General features: G+C 43.7%; 1 protein-coding gene across 1 annotated transcript in view; it reads left to right on the top strand.

The window, feature by feature from the left end:
* Positions 1-20,148, top strand: part of LOC145406784 (metabotropic glutamate receptor 8-like) — a 315,468-nt gene that overhangs the window by 6,626 nt on the left and 288,694 nt on the right. The gene's annotated exons all lie outside the window — the stretch shown is intronic.

Below are 20,148 nucleotides of genomic sequence, written 5' to 3'. Positions count from 1 at the left end.
TCATTTTATTCTTGCTATCTCCAGACAACTTTAGTCAGAAAAGGAGAGAATTTTCGTACTGAAGTGGCTGGAAATAGTTGACATCTTCAGTTCGAAAAGTCTACCCAAAAACCTAAATAAAATAGTCAGGGGGTAGCAGAGAATCAAATATAAATCACGTCGCCGAACTGAAGAGGTTAATTTTATTTACTATATGCCTTGAGAATAAAGACATAGTGTGCATCAATAAAATATACGGGATGACATGAGAATACCACAACAATCTCTCTCTCTCTCTCTCTCTCTCTCTCCTCATTCCATATTGTTTCTTTCCTCAGCCTCACTCCTCAGTCACCAACCTCCCATAAACATTTTACACACTTATCAACATTGCCCTCACCACATCGTCTTTCTTCACTGCCAGGACCTGTCTTACCCAGTTTGCCTCGTTCACTTCCCTCATCTTTACTTACATCACTCTTAAATCTCGTCTACATTACCTTTTCCTACCACATGCATTACCCACACAGCCTCATCTAGACTCACATTAACGGATTTACTTCATCTATGCTATCATTTCCTCAATTTACTCCACATCTCACGTATCCTCAACGCATACCTCAACCAAGATCTCACTCTATCTCACCCATCCTCACTCCCCGTCTTTCCCATCCTCACCCCATGCCACTGCCTCACCCTGCTATACACCCCCCCAACCTCATCCACACACACCCTTCTACCCCTACCCCTGCCTAACCTTACCTCCCCATCCCCTTCTGCCCCAACCACTCTCACCCCTGCACTCCTCCCCTTTCTGCCTCACCCAATCTCACTCCTGCACCCCTCCCCTCACCCCCATTCCCACTCACGTCCCCTGATTCACCCATCCGTGCCAAACTTTTCGTACCACACCTAATGAAAACAACGATCCCGGTAAAACTGCAAACACATAAACAAAAGGCACACTTCGATAAAGGACTCTGTGTGGAATTTACGGCACATAAATCCTTTCACACAAACATACAGACAAACAGACACACACACGCTTACATACTAACCCATACACACACACAAGCACACATACCCATACATACACATGCAAAACAATGGGACATACACACGCAAGCCCACGCGCGCGCGCACACACACATAATTAACACATACACAAACAGATATATAGGCTACACATGTACACACAAATACATACACATACTAAAGCACACATGCACATATTTATAAACACACACACACACACACACACACACACACACACACACACACACACACACACACACACACAGGCACTGATAACAGAATTAGCAGTATATGAAACGGGGTATGTACGCACGCGATTTAAATGCACATGAACTATGCGCACACAAAAAATCACAGGAAAACATAAAAAAAACACACACACATTTACGGAGAATTCTGTGTACATATATCCACGCTCACAAAGCATGTGTAGATAGATAGATAGACGGAGAGATAAAGATATAGATAGATAGATAGATAGATAGCCAGTAGTCATAAAAGGACAGATGCATAAAAGATAGATAGAGAGATAGGTAGACAGACTGACAGATGAACAGAAAGACAGACTGACATACAGATACGCACAAATGTAACACAAACACCTACGGGAAAATAACTTAATTAGCACAACTCATACGGTAATAAGAAAAAACAAACACAAACACACATTCCCACACAAAACTCAAGAACAAACACGGAGTAACAGCCGAAAAACAGGAAACACACACAGACGCCAGACAAACAGGGAAACAAATACATCTCTCTCTCTCTCTCTCTCTCTCTCCTCTTCATCATCTTCTCTCTTACCTCCTCACCATTTCCTTTCTTCTCTCTACTCCACCTCATTTACTTTATTCCCTCTCATCCATCCTTTTTCTTCTTTCCATCATCATTCCCTCTCTCTTCTCCTCCTCTCATTCTTCTCCCCCTTCTCTCTCCCCCTTCCTCTTCCATCCCTTTCATCTCTTCCATCATCCTTTTCTCCCATCCCTCCATGCTTCCTTCCCCCTTTTCATCCACCATTCATTCTCCTCTCCTACACCTGATTTCCTCTCCATTTTCCCTCACTTCTTCATCTCCTCTTATCCCTCACTCCCCTCATCATTCTCCATCCTCCCCTTTCCCTCCCTCCCTCCCCTTCACTCCTCCTCCCTCCCATTCCTTTCCCACACCCATATTAATCATTCAAGCCTGTCTCGCTCCCTCCCCTCCTCTCTCCATCCTGTTTCCCTCCTACCTTTCCTCTGCCCTCTCTCCCCCTTTCCTCTCCCCCTCTCGCTCCTTCTCCCTTTCTCGCCCCCTCTCCTCTTTCCCTCTGTTTCCTTTTCTCCCCTTCTTCTTTTCGTCCATCCTTTCCACCCTTTTTCACCTTCATCCTTCCCTTTCCCCCTCTCTTCCTCTCCCTTAAAGTAATTCTGCACTTTCTCCCTTTCCTTCCCCCCACTCTCTCTCCCTCTCTCCCCTCCCTTCTTCCTTTCTCGTTCCTGCTCCCAGTTTCCTCCCCTCTTCCACTTTTCTTCTCCTTTCCCTTTTCTTTCACCATCTTCTCCTCTCCAATTCCTCCTTTCGCCCACTCTCCCTCTTCCTTTTCCCTCCCTCTATCCCTCTCCCAGTACTCCTTCCTCCCTCTCCCCTCCCGTGCCTCTTTCCCCTCCCCTTCTCTCCCTTCTCCCAACAAAAGACTCCCCACATCCTCCTAGGATTTTGTTGAGGCGTAAAAAAAGAAGTTTGATTACATGGGAAAGAAATTGTCACACACTCCTTTTTTACGGCTGTTTATTTCTCTCTCTCTCTCTCTCTCTCTCCATAGGTTTTGGTGTCACTCCATTCCCCATTTTCTCTTACTTTCTGATTCAATTCCTTACTTTTCGCGCAAAAAAAAAAAAAAAAGAAACAAGAGCAAAGAAAAAAAAAGAAAGACGAAAGAAGAGCGATGGGGGGAATAAAACAAGAAACAACAGAGCAGCTAGAGAAAGACAGAAAGATAGATAGTTGGAGAGAGAGAGAGAGACAGAGAGACAGAGAGAGAGAAACGTGTAATAACAAAGTAATAATAACAATATTAATAATAATAAGAGCAACCAGAACACTAACAACAACAGCAACACTAATAATAATAATAATAATAACAATCGTTTCTTCCCAAGGTATTCACTACAGCTCGACACATTTGCATCTTCATAGTACCAAGAATGTTGACATTATTCATATACAATACAAACTTCGTCTCGAAAATAATAAAAAATAAAAATGACTGCCGAGAAAATAAAGAAAGAAATAAAGACTCGGAAATGGAGAGGAAAGAGGAGGATGAGACAGAGGAGCAGGGAGGAGGAGGAGGGAGGGAAAAAATCAGGAAGTGAGAGAGATAAGAAGGAAGAGAGAGAGAGATAAACACGGAAGGAGAGAGAGTGCTTTAAGGCTGAATAGAAATGAAGGCGAAGGAGTGAGAGGATGAGGAAGGGAGAGGGAAGACGAAAGTGATGAGAGGAGGGGTGTGGATGAGAAGTGGAATTGGTTGATGAGAGAGAGAGAGAGAGAGAGAGAGAGAGAGAGAGAGAGAGAGAGAGAGAGAGAGACGACTTAAACCTGCTCTATAGTCCGTGTTAATCTATTCCTCAACTTCACGACAAAGAATGTGGAGTGAGAAAACATGGAATAAGTTACGAGGAGTGGAGAGGGAGGAGGGAGGGTGGGCGGAGCGAGGGAGGAAGGGAGGGGGGAGCAGTGCAAGCTTGGGGAGAGACAAAGGGGAGAAGGGATGGTGAGAAGAGGACGAGGAGGAGGTGGGGAAGTGAAGGAAAGAAGGGGGGAGAAGGAAGTGGCAGGAAGGTTGGGAGAATAAAGAAGAGGAAGCAGGAAAAAGAAGGAAAGAAAGGCAAAAGGAGGGAAAGAATGAGGGAAAAGAAAGATATGGTGAAGAGAGAGAGGGAGAGGAATAAGTGAAGGAGTAAGAAGAGATCAAGAGAAAGACGTAACAGAAGATGAAGATGAAAAAACAGGAGGGGGAGATGTCAAAACGGAGGCTGATGAAAAGCAAAATAAGAATAAACACAGTAAAACACGGATATACGTGAGAATGTTGTGTAAAGGAAAACTCAAGACATGAAAGAAAACGTAGGAAATGATACAGGACAAACTAATGAAAAAAGAAGGAATTAAATTTAAAAAAAAAAAAAATAAAGAAATATACGCAGGGAAAGGAAAAGGTGCAAACAGAAAGAGAATAAAGGGATCGAAGAGAAAGAGGAAAGGCGGAATAAGAACAGGAAGAGGTGGAGGATGAGGAAGTGAAGGAGAGAGAAAGGAAAAGAACGATGAGAGAAACATGAATCTAAAGGAAACAAAGAGAAGCGTAAGAAGCACGGAAGAAAGGAGAAGATACGGAATAAGTAAACACTGGAATATAGATAAATAGATGAACAGGGAGGGGATGGAAGACAAATGATGGAGGAGCAGGAGGGGAGGAAAAATCAGAAGGGAGAGAAGGAGGAAGAACACAAGATATGAGACGGAGTATTAAAACAGAAGACGAAAAAGGAAAGAGGGAGAAAGTCAAGCAGCAAAGAATACGGGGGGAAAAAAAACATGAAATAAGAGACGAATTAAGAAAAGAAGTAGCAGGTGAGGTCAAAGGCAAGAAACTCACAAAAAATGAAAAAAAAAAAATGGATAATGAAAATGGAGGTCAAAGGAACGAAAAAAGAAAAAATAGCGCAAAAATTTCTACAAAGATATTAATAACAGGAGGAAGAAGAGGAAAAACTGTGTGAAAAAAAATACAAGAGAGTTTACCACTGGAAGTAAAAGAGGAGGAGGAGGAGGAGGAGGAGGAGGAGGAGGAGGAGGAGGAGGAGGAGGAGGACGACGACGACGACGAGGACGAGGAGGGTTGGGAGAGAAGTAAAACAGACCGGGAGGTAGGGGGAAAAGGTAGGGGGAAGAGGAAGAGGGGGAGGAAGGAAGAAATGGAGAAAGAGAACAACAGAAAGGGAGGATAGGAAAGAAGAGGAAAACTACAGGATATGAAGAGAAAAAGAGAAAAAACTACAGAGAAATGGAGAGAAAATAAGATTAAATAAGATGATGAGATGTGAGAGGAGGAGTAATGAAAGAAGGAGGGAAGAAAATTAAAGAGGTAAGAAAGAATGAGATGAAAAGAGGAGAGAGAAAATAGAGAGATTAGAGACAGTAAAATGAGAGAGGGAGCTGTAAGAGGGAGAAGGGAAATGTAAAATAAGAAAAGAAAGAGAGAATTAGATGAGAAACGAAGAATAAAATGAGAGAGAGAGAGAGAGAGAGAGAGAGGATAATTAGGGAAGAAAGAGCAATAAAATGGAGAAAGAGGTAAAGGGGAAATTAATATTATTACGGTGGTCATAATAAGCACGGAGGAAAAACTTGGACAGGAGGAGGAGGAGGAGGAGGAGGAGGAGGAGGAGGAGGAGGACGAGGAGGAGGAGAAGAAGAAGGATGGCGAAAGTGATGATGATGATGATGATGATGATGATGATAATGATGTTGATAAGGGGGAGGAGCAGGAGGAGAAGGAAAAGGAAGGGGACGAGGAGGAGGAAAAATAAGATATGGAAAACACGATGATGATGATTATGATGATGATAACGATGATGATGATGATGAGGAGGAGGAGGAGGAAGAGGACGAGGAGTTAGGTAAGAATGAAAATGAATAAACAAAATGGCCAGGAAGATGATGATGATGATGATGATGAAAGGGAAGAGGAAGAGGAAAAAGGCTGGCAAGAGGGAGGGGTGAAAATAAAACTGGGAGAACAATAGCAAGGACTAAATTTGGATAGGAGAAAGGAACAATGGGAGGAAGGAAGAAAAAGAGGAGAAGGAAGAGAGAATGGGAGAAGAAAAGAGGAGAAGGAAGGGGAGAAAGAGAGGAGAAGGAAGGAAAAAGGGGAAGAGGAGAGATGAGAAGGAAGGGAGGGAGAGGAAGAGAGAAAAGGAGGGAGAGAGAGGAAGAGAGAGGAAGAAAAGGGGAGAGAGAGGATGAGAGGTGAAGGAAAGGAAAGGAGGAATAGAGAACACGAGGAAGAGAGGAGAAGGAAGGGAGAAAGAGGATGAGAGGAACAAGAAGGGAGAGAGGGGAAGAGAGGAGCAGGAAGGAGAGAAAGAAGAGAGGAGAAAGAAGGAAGAGTGAGAGGAAGACAAGAGAATCGAAGGATATTGTATGAATGAGGGAGAGAGGAGGAACAGGAAGAGAGGGAAGAAGGAGGGAGAGGGGAAGAGAAAGCTGAAGGTAGGAGGGAGAAAGCAGGAAGAAGAAAAAGAAAGAGAGAATATATTAGCGTGGATGAAGAGAAGAGGATAATGAGGAAAAATGAGCAAATTATGAGGAAGGAGAGGAAGGACGAGAAATATTGGGTGGGAGGAGTTAAAGGAGGGAGAGAGAGTTATTAGACCCGAAAAAAAGAGGCGAAAGAGGATGATAATGATGGTGATGAAGAGGGGAGAAAGAAGAGGGAAGGAGAGGGTAAGAGAGTAGCCTGACCGATGATGATGATGATGATGATGACGATGATGATGACAGAAATAAAAGGGAGGGAAGACTAAGGGAGAAAAGAATATGATTATCATGGCGTTTTGCTACGTAACCAAGAGAGAGAGAGAGAGAGAGAGAGAGAGAGAGATTAATGACGAAAAGAAACAAAGCAAGGGAGCGGGAAAGTGAGTGTAAGGGAGATGAAGACAATGTTAAACTGGACGAGCTGAAGGGAGAGACACCTGGAGGTCAAGGGTGAGAGATAGAATGAGATGGAAGTGGAGGTCAAGGGTGAGAGATAGGATGAGGTGGAAGTGAGGTGACAGAAGTGAGGGAAACGTGAGACTGAGGTGAGGCAAGAGTGAGAGAGGTAGGGTGAGATAGGAGTGCGGTAAAAGAGGTGAGAAGAGACATGTGTTTGAGGGGAGGCAAGCAATGATGAAGCAAGCACTGGAAGAGGAAACAGGAGTAACAGGGAAGTGATCAGGTTTAGTGAGTGACGTGAGTTTGTGGTAAGGATAGACTGAGATGAGAGGATGAAGCGAAATCAGGTGTGGAAGGAGAAAGAATGAAACAAGAATGAGTGATAGGTAATAAGGTAGACTGAGGTGAGAAGCAGTATATGAAGGAGGAGGTAGATGACGGGAGAGGGGGTTGATGGAGGTGAATCGCAGGTAAGGTAACACGGAAATGAGGTGAAACTGGAGGAACGTGGGGACACAGTGGAAATGAAAAATGGTTGAGGCGAGGAGTGAGAGGTAAGGTGACATGAGGTGAGGTGAGGGAGAGACTGATGTGATGCGGAATTAAGGTGAAACCGGAGGAACGTGGAAAAGATATCATTAAAAAAAAAAGAAGCGAAGTGAGGGATGAGAGATGAGATGAGATGAGGTGAGGTGAGACAGAGGCTGAGGTGGCACGGAAATGAGGTGAAATTGGAGGAACGCAGAGCCAGAATCGAGATGAAAGAGAGGAGGGGTGAGGGGCGGGAGGTGAGAGGGGAAATGAGATGAGGGGAATGTAGGGCAGAGCTTGAAGTGATAAGGAAATAAGGTTAAGTCTGGGGGAAGGCGAAACAGAACTGAGATGGCTTCCTTCACATCCATGCCTCCGTTTTTTCTTTCTTACGTTTTTTCTTTTTTTTTTCTTTTTTTGGCTATCTTCAGGTAATTTTTTTCAACCTACAGATTTTTCGAACTGGAGTGGTTAGATATAGCTTTCTTTAACCCCTTCACTACTAGGCTGCCACCCTGAAGTAAAAAAAAAAAAAATCATCTGACAAGTATAAATGGAAAAGATCAGCCATGCACGTCATCGAACTGAAGAGGCTCATAAATACAGTGAAAAGTAAGAGGAGATGAGGTGTGGTAAGGTGAAGAGGAGGTGAGTTGAGGTGTAATGACAGGGGTGACGTGAAATGATGCGGAGGTGATAAGAAGAGGGGTGGAGAGATGAAGAGGAGGAGGGGAGGGATAACGTTGGGCATACAAAGGGAACACATAATAAAAGACTCTTGTTACTTCGAGGTTGTTTGTTGTAGGGTAGGTCGTAACTAACTTAACTATTCTATGGGTCAAAGACAAGGATAGTAAGGCAGGAAAGAGAGGGATGATGAAAGGATGGGAAGGAAAGGTAGGTGAGTGAGGGAGGGGGTGACAGGTGTGAGTGGATTGGGAAGGAAGCGAGGATAAAGGAAGGGAGAAATGACGGATGAGGGAAGGGGGAAGGGATGGATGATGAAGGGAGGGAAGAGGAGGGAAGATAGGGGAAGGGGAGAGATGAGAGGTGAGGGAAGAGGAGAGATATGAGGTGAGGGAAGGGGAAGGGTGGGATGATGAGGGGAGAGGTGGAATAATGAAGAGAGGGGAGAGAAGGAATAAGGAAGAAAGGGGAGGGGAAAGATGATGATGACAGGGGACGAATGAAAAATGGAGGGGATGATAAAGGGTGGGGAGATAAGGGATAAGGGCAGGGGAAGAATGACGAGGGGAGTGAAAGAATAATAAAGGAAAGGGAAGCATGACGAAGGGAGGTGAAGGATGATAAAAGGAGGGGCAGGGTGAGGAGGGAAGTGGAGGGGTGACAGGAGTGGGTGAGGGGGAGGGGGAGTCGTGGGTGCAGGGGGAGCGAGAGTCGGTAATAATTAATGTAATCAGTGAGTCAAGGAAGTTAAAGGGATGAAGAGATAAAAGGGGCCACCACCACTCCCACTACCACCACCACCACCACAGCCACCCCCCACCACCACCACTCCCCCCCCCCCACCGGTCTGCTTTATTTTCTACTGCAAGTTTTCCATCAAAAAAGAATTATACCAACACAACCACAGCTACCGCCACCCCCCACCACTACCACACTTTGTTTTACCTGATACCACTACTTTTCCACCACAAGAAAATTTTACTAACACAACCACAACCACCACCACCACACAGTACCTTAGTTTCTACCACAACCACACCCAACAAATGCATCATAACATAACCTCATACTACCAAACATATCTTGCACTCCACCACAATATCATAACCACATGAGAATTCTACTACACTATCACCAGCACTACTACCACCACCATCACAACCAACACCATACCACATCCCACCTTCCACCCTCTCCACCACACAAGACTTCCACCAACACACCACCACACCCAACACCACCACAACCCACACCACCACCACCACCACAACCCACACCACCACCACCACCACCACCACCACCACCACATCCCACCTTCAACCCTCCTCACCACACAAGACCATCACAACCAACACCACCGCACCTCGTCCCACCTTCCACCCTCTCCACCACACCAGATTTCCACTAATCCACCAATCCACCACAAGTCTTACCATTCAGGAGACGCAGCTAAAGTCATCCCGGCTGCCAATCAGAACAGCACAATCATGACAGGAAAAAACATTACGTCCTCAGATACCCACGGCCTTAATGGGTTGCCGAACAGACCTCGCTGGATATCTGTCTAAGTGCTAATCTGGATGTGTGGGTGATGGTGATGGTGGTTGTGGTGGTGTGTGGGTGAAGCGGGGGGGTTATGATGGTGGTGGTTGTTGTGGGTATGCTGGGGTGTGTGTGATGATGGTGGTGGTTGTGGTAGGTGACTGGAAGGTTGGGGGGGGTGATGGTGATGGTTGTGGTATGCGTGACTGTAGTGTGTGATGGTGGTGGTAGTTGTAGTAGGTGTGGGTGGCAGGGAGAGGATGATGGTAGTGGTGGTATCAGCATTAGGTAAAGATGGTGGTAGTGATAATTAGAGCAGTAGTGTGGTGAGTCATTGTAGTAGTGGTCCTAGATTTGTGGTAGTGGTAATAACAACGGCAGTAGTAGCGGCAGCAATAACAATGGCTGAGATATAAAACTAACACATCCTTCAGCAAAAATACACAAAACAAAGACATGCAAGAGTAGGTCACATAATATTTTTCTGAAACTCTGTAGAATAAAAACGCCCATTAAGTTACTAAAAAAGGAACCGAAGATTTTTTTAAAGGGAATTCTATCTATCTATCGATCTACCTATCTATCTATCTATTTATTGCCAGATGCCTTAATCCCGGAAGGGATGGCTACAAGCGAATCGCCTCCACGTCACACACTCCTCCGCCATCAGTTTGCTCTCACTCCACATCACATCCTCCTCTCCTTCCCATCCCTCCGCCTCGTCCTCCATCTCCCCCTGCCTTTCCCCTCTCCATCGCACTCAGTCAGTTTCTTATTGGTCATTCATTCCACATGGCCAAACCGTCTCAAGGAATTAAAAGAAAAACACAAGCAGCCTTCTCAATACACCAGACATTCTCCAGCACATGTTTAGAAATTGAACAACTCTGAACTTGAAGGGAATGGGTAGCTAAAACACGTTCATTAAGACAATAGAAAGTTCCTGTAGCAAGTAATTAGAACTCCCCCTTAACTTCGTGGAGTTGAGGGGACCTAAAATTTTAAGACCTGAACTTAAAGCCGAATTACAGTATCCCAGATAAACAAAAGGAGCAAAGTTTGTCCACGGAGTATGTAGGAGGAAACCACCTAAAGTTCACTCATCGGAACATGGTGGATATTTTCATTTTTCTTCAGGCTAATTTTGACATAACTGCAGAATAAGGCTTTACATCCCTTCCATTGTACGTCTTCGTGATTAGCATCGTATTTATAAAGCTAGTCTCCCTCTACAACTTAGTGTTCACGATAGAGAGATGACAGTTTTACTCTTGGTTAAGATGAACAGAGAATAGTTTCGTGGGGATAAAGAACTGGAAACTCAAGAACAGAGGAGAAATAAAGATGTTAGTTTTATGCCAAGTTAAAATGACCAGAGCTTTATGTCATGGGGACAGAGAACTGGAAATTTAAGAACAAGAGAGCAGGAGAGTTGGTATCTTTATGCCCAGTTAAAGTGGAAAGAGAATAGTTTCGTGGGGGAAAGAGAAGTAAAAATTAATGAACATGGGAGAAATAAAGGTAGAAAACGAGGGAAGAAATGCAGGTAGAATAGAAAGGAAGAAATACAGCAGGGAAACACGACGCTGCAAAATACACGATTCCAGGAAACTAACTAACCAGGACCTCCCAAACTTCGTGCTCAAATGCTCGCCAGGCAGCTCCTCAGTCTACTCAAGGCCTTTAACTCCTGGATCTCCCTGACGTGCTGTTTAGTTTACATTTAAGACGATTTTTTCCAACTTAAGTGTTTCTTTTCGATAGGGAGGAAATGGATGTAGTCGTAATATAGCTACTCTTCTGCCAAATATCCTTAAGCTAAACAAAACCGTCTAGAGGCAGCAAGACCCATAGTATGTACAGTCAGCGTCAGTAGTCCCGTCGTTCCTCCTCCTCTTTTTTTTTTTTTTTTTTCATGGTCTTTGTGACAGGGTGGTCTTCTTGTTGGGTAAGGAAGCTCCCTAACACTTTTTCCTTAGCTATTTATTTTTGGATATGCCTGGTTAATATCCTTTTGTACGTTATTTATGCGGGGTATGGTCTTACTGGAAGGATTTGTGTAACATAGGAGAGTAAGGTGTAATAAGCAAAATAAATCACAAAGGAAGAGGTGTTGGGGAGCTACCTTACCCGACGAGGGCACGCCCATACCGGAAGAATTTGTGTAAGACAGATGAGGTGAGTAAGGTGTAAGAAATAAAAATAAATTGCTAAGAAAGAGGTGTTAGGGAACTATTACCCGGCGAGACTACGGCCCTGTGTCCCTCAATCGCCTCGCAACGCTTTCCTTTAATCTTGTCGCCATTAATCGGGGAGGGGGGAGGGATTGAGGAATGGGGGGGGGGATTTAAGGGGGAAGAAATCGGTGTGATCAAAGTTACAGGGGGCCATTAATCGGGGGGTTGGGGGGATTGGGGAATTGGGAGGGGCGGGGATTTCGGGGAGGGGGAGGGGGAAATAGGTGCAATCAAAGTTACAGGGGCTTGCGACTTTCATCCCCCCCCTCCCATCTTGCGTCTTAAAGGAACTGAAATTGAGGAGTTAGTCTCTTGAGAAAATAAAAGTCAGGCTTGCCTATTACACCTGCCTGTTACTTATGAAAAGGTGTATGCTGCCTCACTTCGGCACTTTGATTAAACCTGTCAAGTACGATGGGGTCTTGATTTACCTGTGTTGTAAGAAGCTATACTCCTTTCACTTTAACTGGGCTTAATTTTACCATCTCCCCATTTAAAGGGTTGAGCTGAAGTACGAAACTGACACTGGGGGTGCTAGTCACGAAGAAGTGCTACGGGAAAAAGGTTGTAGAGGGACGAAAATCACCTCCAAGTTAGAGTGAGTGAACTAGATATGACCACTGACCCACCTTTGATCTGAGTGAAAATTAACCTCTCCAGTGGGCAATGAAATGGCGGGGGACAGGGCGACATGGAGGCGATTTATTTGTGGCCACCCCTTACAGGATTAAGGCGTCTGGCAATAGATAGAGAGTGGGTAAAATTTTTTTTAATTTATTCATGCTACTTCTGGACGATTTTCTTCAGCTTAAGATTTTTCAATTTTGAGGACACTGGAGCAGCTTTAATCTTGACAATGATGGAGATTTTTTTCCAGGCCTAATTAAATCGTCTGGAGGCACAAAAAAATAATATAAAATAAATCGTCCCGGAACTGAAGCGAATCTGAGAACCAGCAAACAGAAAATAAAATATTCTTTAAGTGTGCGTGTGGCCATGAAAAGACTCGTGGAAAAAGATGGCGGAGAAAAAGGCCTGAGAGAGAGAGAGAGAGAGACAGAGAGACAGAGAGAGAGAGAGAGTGCGTGGCGGGAAAGTGCGTGTCTTACTCGTCCGTTCTTATTTACGTTCCAGAGGGTGAAGGTGACCATGAATAATCTTTTAAAACTGGGGATTGAAGGAGTGTGTGTGTGTGTGTGTGTGTGTGTGTGTGTGTGTGTGTGTGTGTGTGTGTGTGTGTGTGTGTGTGTGTGTGTGTGTGTGTGTGTGTGTGTGTGTGTGTGTGTGTAATCAATACCCAGAATCACAATGCGTTTCATGCTTCGTACTAAATAAATGAATAAATAAGTGAAAAGTGCAAGATTTTTTTTTTTTTTTCGAAATGGAAGGGAAATTACACAAAGAGGGTTATCATGCTGACCGTGATGATGATGATGATGATGATGATGATGATGATGCAAACAAACATGAATCGGAGGTGGGTGAGGCAAGGAGAAGGAGGAAGGAGAAAGAATCAGATGGAGGAAGGAGAAAGAATATAATGGAGGAAAGAGAAAGAATAAGATGAAGGAAGGAGAAAGAATCAGGTGGAGGAAAGAGAAAGAATCAGGTGGAGGAAGGAAAACGAATAAGGTGAAGGAGGGAAAAAGAATAAGAGAAAAAGACATTAAGAAAACTTGTCTTTAAAGATACTAGCACGATCGACACACATGACTAATCCTGAATCCAGCCGGAGAGAAGGACGCAGAGGATTTAATTTCTCGTGGGGTAAGGAGGTTTTATTTTACCTTGTTTATGTCTTTTTAATAACGAAATCTATTGCCTATGTAACCAAGAAACGAAGGTTATGGTGTACTAGATGCGGGAGCTTCGGGGCCCCTCGGTTAATGCCCTTGGTGTGGTGTGGTTTGGAAGGGTTGAGTGGTGTAATTTGAAAGTGTGATAAGGTGTGATGTGGTGTGGTTGAGTAGTGTAATTTGAAAGTGTGGTGTGGTGTGGTGTGGTGTGGTTAAGCTAAAGTCGCTAAAGTCTACGGAAGTGAAGCATCTCATTCCATAGAAACATTAGTGACAGACAGAAGGACAAGACCGTTCCTAGAGATACTCCCCCATAAAAATAAATAAACAAATAATGAAATGAATTAAATGAATAAAAACAGGTCAAGCAGAGGCGATAATGAAGCTTCCTAGTCCAAAACACGAACCTCAATACCAGCAGCGATGAATCGGATGTGGAGTGAGGAGGGGAGAAGTGGGAGGTGGGTGGGAAGTACAGGGCAAATCATTCACATATCTTATTTACCGAACTAAAGGCGGGAGAGTACTGGAGAGAGACACCCCATCCATCCTGCACTACCTTCCTTCTCCTCATCTTCGGGGACTCCTTAACACATCTACGTTACCTACTTGTTTTCTCGCTATTCCATTCTACTACTTTCTTGTGCTTAAGATGGCGTCTGGATTTTGAAACCTTGAGGGAAGTGTGAATGATTTTGAGATCTTCTTTATACATGATGTCTTATAATTCCCCTACTTTTGTTCAGTCTGATTTTTTGTTTCTAGAATAGCCAAATTTGCTCAATCTCATTTCCCCCCCTAGATTATACAGTACTTTACCCTATCTCTTACATGCACTTTAAGGTTGGGATGATGATGATGATGATGATGATGATGATGATGATGATGATGATGATGATGATGATGATGATGACGATGATGATAATGCTGATGCTGATGCTGATGGCTGTGGCGGTGAAGATGACAATGGTGATGATACGGTGGTGGGTAAGGTGGGGTGGAGTTGGGTGGGGTAAGAAGGTGGGAAAGGGAGGCTTGGGAAAAAGAAAAAAAATATCAAAGAAGTTCTATTTCCCGCACCAACAGACACACGACCATTCCCAGACAAACACAACCAGAGCTAACTTCACTCTCCCAGGCACTCACTGACAAGATACAACTATAAATGGGTTGTGGTGGGGTGGAAGTGGGTGTGGAAGAGAGATTAGGGTGGGGTGGAAATGGGTGTGGAAGAGAGGTTAGGGTGGGGTGGAAATGGGTGTGGAAGAGAGATTAGGGTTTGGCGGATATGGGTGGGGAAGAGAGATCTGGGTGGGGTGGAAATGGGTGTGAAAGAGAGATTAGGGTGGGATGGAAATGGGTGTGGAAAAGAGAGATTAGGGTGGGGTGGAAATGGATGTGGAAAAGAGATTAGGTTGAGGTGCAAATGTATGTGGAAGAGAGATTAGGGTGGGGTGGAAATGGGTGTGGAAAAGAGATTAGGGTGGGGTGGAAATGGGTGTGGTTTGAGATTAGGGTGGGGTGGAAATAGCTGTGGAAGAGAGAGAATTGATTACGAATACGGTATCTCAAATTTCTTGCACTAAACCCAAACAAACACGAAGAAATAGATACAACAATAATAAGAAGAAATATAACAAAATAAGAAAATGTTTTATTCTTATACTAAAGGACGAAAGGGTAAATGAAAATAGACTCCCAGCTAATCCCAGACGAACCCGACGATAAAAATAAAATCACTTAACTCTTTGAAGGACTCATGGATAAAAGAGAGAGAGAGAGAGAGAGAGTAGAAGTAGTAGTAGTAGTAGTAGTAGTAGTAGTTGTACAGTATGTCTTATTTCTTTCAGTACACCTCCATTGCGATTTTTTTTTTTTTTTTGGCGTACATTAACTTCATATTCCCCTCTCTGAAATTTACATCCTTGAAACAGTGAACTGGTGGGCATTAATAAAGTACAAGAGCATATCAAGGTGTAAGGCATATAATGAATCGCTAAAGAAGATATGTTACGAGATCACTGAAGTCAAGGGGAGTAAGGCCTTTGGACCGATGGACACTCGAACAAGAATTCCGTTTTTTTTTCCTTTTCCACCTTTTCCCTTACACACACACTCACACACACACACACACACACACACACACACACACACACACACACACACACACACACACACACACGCAAAACTCGACCCCACCAAATCCCGACAAGACCCAACCCGACGAAGCTCTCCTGATTCACTTCCTTCCTTCCTGCCACCTTCAACCTCTACCCCCACCATCCCACCTCCACTCCACCCAACCCCACACCAATCATCCCCCCACCCACCCTCTCACCCACCCAAGCACCCCCGATTCATTTCCTTAGCTTCTTCCACCCTCCCCACCCACTAACACACCCTACCATATCCCTCACCCATTCTCCTCATCCCCTCATACTTCCACAACCACGTCCCAACCCCTACACCCACAAACCTCCCTACCCAGCCTCCCATCCATCCAGGCACCCCAGATTCACTTCCTGTCTTCTTCTCCACCCACTCGCAACCAAGTCCCCACCCCTACACCCACAAACCTCCCCACCCCTACACCCACAAACCTCCCCACCCAGTCTCCCATCCATCCAAGCACCACAGATTCACTTCCTGTCTTCCTCTCCACCCACCCACCCAACCCACAACCCTCCAAACCACCCCTCCTCCCCACCCACCCCAGCGTGCCAACTCAAGCCAGACTGAAGGCATCTGCCAGGTCAGACACGAACACTTTTGCTGGTGACCTCGTATGCCCTTGATTAAATGTTGACCCTCGGCACGTCTCTCGCAAGTTTGTCCTTAATGATGCTCCAGGTAACTTGGCCCACTACCTGAAGTTCCTCTAATTGGACGATAATTCCCAGGCAAGGGCTTCGTTATACCTGTATTGAACACATTTTGCGGATGGACGGATTGCTTGAAGGTCTATTTAGAGGGAATAATGAGGGCTGTAAAGGGATAATGAGGGTTATTTTGAGAGGCAATAATGAGGGTTGTGAAGGGATAATGAGGGTTATTGAGCGAGGGGATAATGAGGGATGTGAAGGGATAATGAGGGTTAATTAGTGAGGGGATAATGAGGGATGTGAAGGGATAATGAGGGCTAATTAGTGAGGGGATGATAAAGTTGAGGGGATACTGGGGGTTAATTAGTGAGGGGATAATGAAAGACATTTTGGTAATGCTGTGGTATGTTAAAGCTTTCATGTTTGGGAAGTATTTTATGTCAGCTAAGGTCAAGCGATATTGCTCAGCTGGAGGTGGGTCACAGGAGCCTGAATGTGTCCTAATTGTAAGTGTTAACCCTCTCATGGTCGGGGTAAATCAAGTATTCTATGTAACACAAGACGATTTCATTCAGCTGGGAGGGAGTAACAGGTGCCTAAAATACACTGGTACTAATTTCGGTTCATGTAGTACTGATCATTAATAGCCAATATTTTTTCCTTAATTAGGTCCTTAGCTGCACTAATTGGGGCCCGTCTCAAGCTCAGTAAACGTGCTGGTGGGGTAGGAATAAATATAAAGGATGTCACCGTACTGAAGGGTTTGCTAGAGCTTTAAAGAGGAGCATCTATGGATGAATTGAATAGTTGATTGAACGACCTTGCGTGTTATGTTCATAGTTTTTTTTTTATATTATTACTGTCTTTAGGGAGTAACGTAATATAATATGAAATCAGGCTGGCTGGCTGTCTATCAATCTGTTAATCAGTCAATCAGCCAGTCAATCTGCCTGTCAATTATCTACCCATCTAGCTAATTTATCTACTTATCTATCTATATGTCTATCTACCCATTAGCTCCCTGTCTCTATCTATTTGTCTGTCTATTTATCTATCTATCTATCTATCTATCTATCCATCTACCTATTTATCTGTCTATCACCGCAAACCTTACGCTGGGAGGAGTGGCCTCAACAAATGACAAAGTTTTTAACAATCATCAAATACCTACATATTCCACTTATACATTTTCCTCTCTTCAGTGACTTGAGTGAGTTCCATAAAGAATATAGCCTAATTTCCACGTCATAATTGCCTTTACAGTAAGAGCAATACCGTGTTAATGGCTGCTTTGGCTAGAGGAAATAGAAAGGAGGATACATGAAAATTAAAACTATTATTTTCTAAAAGTTCTAGTAGATAAGAAAAGACAGAAGATGGTTAGATATCAATAATGGCTAGACGATATAGAAAGGATGATAAAGGAAAATTAAAGCTGCTCTCTGCATTATTTAAGATTTCTAGTAGGTAATAAAGATAAAGATAGAAGATGGCTAGATAATAATAGAAAGTAATATTAGACCCACAGAATACCTGCTTCTTTATTAACCACCCTCTTGTTACTTCCTGGGTCTCGGAATTCTCTTAGATGCTATGGTTTTTCCCAGGCTCCTATGACCCACTCCCAGCTGAATAAAATCGTCTGACGTAAGATGGAATGGATTATTAAGAGTTGTTCCGACCATATAAGGGTTAAGGGTCACGGTATTAACACTCTCAGCCTCATACCACTCAGTTGAATAAAATCGTCTGGATTTTGCTGAGATGAAGTATGAGAAGTGATCATGAGGATGTTAGCTATCCCTTTCTTCTTCTTTTTCTTCATCTTCCACTTCTTCTTCTTCCTCCTCCTCCTCTCTCCTTCTTCTTCTTCTTTTTCTTTTTTTTCTTTTCTTCTTCTTCTTCTTCTCCTCCTCCTCCTCCTCCTTTCTTCTTTTCTTCTTCTGCTTCTTCTTCTTTTTTCTCCTCCTCCTCCTCCTCCTTCTTTGCATCATAATCGAATGGACTGAATTTAAGGGAGGACACAAAACTTCAAATCTTCAGGCTTGATTTAGAAACACACATTTTAGAGCTGATTTGGCTGCTGTTCCAACTACCTCATATTACGTTTGATGACAGTGTTTTTTCCTGCTCCTAATGACAGTTTTAAAGGTGTGTAGTGGAGAGTGAGGGACGAGCAAGGTGCGGGGAACGAATTGAAGGAGGGAGGGTAAGAGACTGACGAAGAGAGAGAGAGAGAGAGAGAGAGAGAGAGAGAGAGAGAGATGAAAATAATAAAGAATGGAGCGAAAGGTAGTAAATATAATCGCACTCCTATAATAATTCCTTGGGTTAATGACAGTACGTAAGTGTCTAATATTGGTAATTAAGGTGGTAATTAAGGAAGCAAATAAATCCCTTTCTTACGATGACATTTATTTTGATCTTACTCTCACCATACGATTTTATTCACCGTAAGGGAGCACCGTGGCAGTGAAGGAGCAGATAAAGTCTACGCAAAATCCCTCCAGTCTATGTAAATCCTTCTCACCTTCAGAAAATCCACCCTAAGCTGAATAAAATCGCCAGTAAGACCAAAAATATCAAAGAACATCCTGAGCCTGAAGGGGAAAATATCGTCTTTTCAAAACCATAGTATCTTCACCTCAACTTGTTCCAGAATTTCATCCTTTCGCGCACCTGAAGTGGCAGAATAAGGTGTGTAGAAGAAGCCGGTGTTAGGGCTCTATAACCTCTCTATGGCACTTTTTCGTGACTAGCATCATATCCCAGTGCATTATTCTAGTTATATTTAAGACAGAGCATTCAAGACGGAGAGATATCAATTTCAGATCAAGTGATAGGAGGATAGTGATCGTAGTCGGCATTCAGAACGCAACCCGATCCCCTGATTGTCGGGGCCTGTCTTTTAGCTTGGTGGGCGCAATCAGGGGCTAATCAGTAAAAAAAAATACAATCAGAAGGGTGCCGGAGCGTGAAGTAATCTAGGTGGATTGTAAGGGAGAAAAGATCTGGGAATGATTTTAGCCACTCAGGAAGAAGGAAGGAGGGAGGGAGGAAAGAACAGAGGAAGGAAGGAAGGGAGGAAGGAAGGAAGGGACGGAGGGAGTGACGGAGGGAAGAACTGATGGACGGACAGACCGAGTAAGAAAGGACGGAAAAAGAAAATGAATGAAAACAAATGAATAACGGAATGCAGAAAGGAAGGAAAACAGCAAGACAGGAAATCTATATAATCCATATGAGGTCACTGAAGACCCGACCTTTCCACTGAGCAAATGACATCCAGATACAACACTTACCTAAACTGGCGAAGTATGAATCGAGAGGAAGCGTCTACAAAGAGAGAGAAGCATGTAAAACAGTAGATGTTCTTACCCTTTAACTTGGCGCAAAATTTTCGTCCTCTTGTAGTTCATATCACGTAATTCAATGGCAGATGAGACGATGCTACAACTCTACATTACTTTCACAACTCCTCTGGCAAGCAACATATTCTTGTATTAATCTCTTGTTATAACTCAGCGTGCAGGATGTGGAGATGGCAAAATTAGGCCAAGTTAGAGTGAAACGAGTACTGCACGTATATGGAAATAAGACCAGAAGCACTTACATATATCAATAAACGCAAAATCAATGGTCTGAAAAAATGGAAAAAAAAAAATACTTGGATGATGGATGGATCAAAGTGATGAAAGGAGAGTGAAAGAAGACGGAAAAGGAAGAATAAGGCACAACAGATCAGACAGATCATCATCATTATCATCATCACCAAGTATATGAGAGGTGGGTGTGAGCTGGGAG

Source organism: Coenobita brevimanus, chromosome 71 (assembly GCF_032717465.1).
Source record: "Coenobita brevimanus isolate Jiangsu-jjx chromosome 71, ASM3271746v2, whole genome shotgun sequence".
Taxonomy (NCBI): Eukaryota; Metazoa; Arthropoda; class Malacostraca; order Decapoda; family Coenobitidae; genus Coenobita; species Coenobita brevimanus.
The sequence above is the reverse complement of the archived record's forward strand: the minus strand, read 5'-3'. Positions and strand labels throughout refer to the sequence as shown.